Source organism: Etheostoma spectabile, chromosome 13, assembly GCF_008692095.1.
Source record: "Etheostoma spectabile isolate EspeVRDwgs_2016 chromosome 13, UIUC_Espe_1.0, whole genome shotgun sequence".
NCBI classification, from domain to species: Eukaryota; Metazoa; Chordata; class Actinopteri; order Perciformes; family Percidae; genus Etheostoma; species Etheostoma spectabile.
Genome location: NC_045745.1, coordinates 9,839,156 through 9,842,450, shown reverse-complemented (window position 1 = coordinate 9,842,450; position 3,295 = coordinate 9,839,156). Strand labels below are relative to the sequence as shown.

The window sequence follows — 3,295 nt, the reverse complement described above, 5'->3', positions numbered from 1 at the left end:
CCACAGAACTTTCTTTTATCATCCAGTTTGACAGTCAGTCATAACGGGGAAAAGAACATGAATGAACTACTTCTTAAGGGCTCTATTACGTGGTATCGGATTCGTGCATAAACTCCAGTACTTAACGATACCAGCGTTTATACAGTATTGGAGGAGATACTGATAGTCTCTAGTCTGGCTCTCACCAGGCCAAGCTCAATCTTTTATCATTGAACATTGGTCTGGGGAGTCTGCTCTGCATTTTCTTCTGCACACAAGACCAACGGGCATAGTTCAAATGACTCTGTACACAGTTTGATAGTCCTTCAACCAATCAGACCAACGATCCGCGTGGCGTAGCAGCGACAGCGGCATCAACCCGTTGCAGCGCTTCGGTGGCCGCCTTGTTGAATGTGAACAACACCAACATGCTCGGTCGCTTCTCTGTCGTCATCGTGTTAAACTCGCCAATAGCGCAGCAGGTGGAGAAGCCAGTTTGTGATTGGTGATCGGTAATGGAAGCATAGATAGATAGATGAATGTACCAGCCGGAGCTGCAGGGTGAAATCTAATCGCCGGCCGATCGGTCTGGGTTTACCCAGTCTAGCGTGTCCCTGTATCCATTACTGTCACATTAAACAAAGACCGTCAGGAAACAGCTTTATCAGACATTCTGCATGGTGAGGCGTCAGCTTTGTGCAACCTTAGTAAACCCCAGCAGCTTTAAAAGGGAGTGACTGAGGAAATCAATCAGCAGACAAGCTTCTGACAATTTGATTAATTAAATGTCAATTCCAGTTGCTTTACCACTGATAAGTCTAGTTTTGCAGCCACTGCTGAATACATCTTTTGGTGCAAGTTTTATAATGTCAAACTTGTTTGTGGTGGGTTCAGTACATCAGAATTTGGTTGGGTACTGTGTGTGTGTGTGTGTGTGTGTGTTTATATGTGAGTGTGTGTGTGTTATAGATTCTCGCCCAATTAAATTACTCCATCCATTAATCTTTTTTTCAATAAACCAGTTAATTGATCAAAGTTTAATGAAAGTTCCCTCTGCACCTGGGAAAAACGACTATAAATGGCTCCTAGTTTTTTTTTTTTTCAATCAAAGCAAACAGATGTAAAGAGTGGGAGTAGTTTCAATTCCCGACACACTCAATCAGGGCTTGTGAAATGAGGCAGGCTGATGGAGCGGGGGGGAAATACAATGACACGCTGCCTCTCGCACTAGAAAGAAAAACCCATCTCATCATGCTCACAATAATTTCATCTCACAGGAAAATATCTGTTTGTAGGAGCTGTAAGAAATAGACTGTTGGTGATGGCGTCAACGAGGATTTTTTATTTTATTGAATTAAGCAAAAACTGAAATTTTCTTTGCAATGTTGCATTAATATGATGATCCAATGCTCTGTTTGATGTAATTTCCAAGAGCCATTTCCAAGATGCTATACTTTGCAAATTGTTTAGGGTTCAATGTAATGACAACAAAACAATTTAAGGAATGATTTAAAAGATGTTATAATGATACAATTGTTGTTTAAAGGCAAAACCTTCGACACCTAAATTACCCTCAGCCTAATCATGCTTTTGACAGACTAACAGACGTAGCTGTAACTGATTGTTAAGAAGGAAATCATCAGTTTTTATGCCATACAAGCAGTTGTGATTTTGGAGGGCATTGAATCAAACTTGGGTGGATGAGTCATTATTATTCTGGCCATGAAGGCGTACCTTGCCTTAGTGACCTTACGTCGGGACTCTCGCGGCCGTCCAGCCCTGACGGAGTCAAGGCGGCGGCCATCTGTGATGATGTGTGGGCGGAGAGCCAGGTTGATGTAATGAGCCAGATCAGCAGTGACAAGAGGAGAAGCCATGTGGAGGAATATTGCATCCATCTCTATCTGCAGGTCACCTGGTCATGTTCACCGGCCAAACCTTGAAATCTCATGCGTTAACAATTTGTGAAACAACGAGCCCGGGATGAGTCTGTGTTTGCGTCCGAAATCACATACTCTGCCCTATATAAAATAAAGTAGAGGTGATACATAAATAAGGAAACTAAATACAAGAGCGCCAAATTTCCACATGAGGTTGAATACCAGGACTTTTACTCAGAAGACCAGGGTCTGACTCCTGTTTGATAATAAAAGTAAATGGCGAGTTGTTTTGTTTTTTACTCAACAATTGTCATGTCTGCGTCACATGCACAACCTTCAATAAGTACTTAAATAAATGTTGCCGCATGTTTCAATAAATCCGACATGCTTCCCCCTTTGCACATGATCGCTTTGAAACATCTGTTGCATTTTGCAATGTCAGAATTCTTGGCTTTGAAATACAGCGATGCTTCAGGCATTTTAAATCCACTAAAAGCTAACTGGCTAACAATAAACTAGCAAGTGTAAGACGTTTACTAGTGATTAGTGAATTGTTAATGTACTTTACGTCTGTTTTGGTGAAGAGGGACAACATGGCATTTTAAAAGTAGCCTACATTTACAGTAACTAGCTAACTGTAGACTACAGAGAAAGTTTGATATTTTCAAAACAAAAGTGGGAAACCATTTCGGTTGACACATTAAGTGGAACTGAAACGAAGGACCGAAATATGCTTTCTATCTCCGATGCAATTTCTAACGGTTGCGTAGGTTCCATAGGGGAACCGGGTTCCGGTACCCAACCCTACTTGTAGCCACGTGCCATCACCGTCCAACGTCACCCACACGAACTAATATTTGTAAAAAAGACAATTCTAAATTTTGTGGAGCTGATGGTAAGGTGAATGGAGAGATCTGCACCTTTTTAGAATTATTTATGTAAATTCAAAGTCAGTATTGTTGTATTCTCTGAAAATAAAGTTTAGTGGTTATTGATCTTTTTGAATTATTATATAAAGGACTATTTGACAGGATTCCTCAGCCAACAGATGTTTGATTCAAACTGATGTAGGGTTGCCCTCTTGTCATTCTGCATTCAGTGATTTAAGTATAAATCATTCACTTTTATTTCAAGAGCTATTCAAAAATAGGAAACCATCTTCAACGTGTGATATTTTCTTTCTTAATGTTGACCTGCGTGATAAGGAGCGTCGTGTCATTCCCAACCCCAATCTTATATTCCTGGATGCAGACTCGCTGGCATGTGAAGCATCGACATAACTCAAGCTGGAAGACAAGAATCCTTTCCTCATTTATTATTTAGTCTCTCTCTCCTCGCTCGCCGCTTCAAGTTCAGCAAAACTGGCAGGCTGTGTTTACGTTCAGCTCTAGTGTATTATTTATGCAAGATAATTGTCTGTGTGTGTGTGTGTGTGT

At 40.8% G+C, this 3,295-nt stretch overlaps 1 long non-coding RNA gene across 1 annotated transcript in view; it reads right to left on the bottom strand.

Moving 5' to 3' along the window:
• The window catches only part of LOC116701145 (uncharacterized), a 5,716-nt gene extending 3,192 nt beyond the window's left edge, over positions 1-2,524 (bottom strand). Inside the window, exons 1-2 of the long non-coding RNA XR_004334834.1 lie at positions 2,423-2,524; positions 1,991-1,995 (exon numbers count right to left, since the gene is read on the bottom strand). This is a non-coding gene — a long non-coding RNA (uncharacterized LOC116701145). The remainder of the gene's footprint in view (positions 1-1,990; positions 1,996-2,422) is intronic.
• Positions 2,525-3,295: the final 771 nt, after the last annotated feature.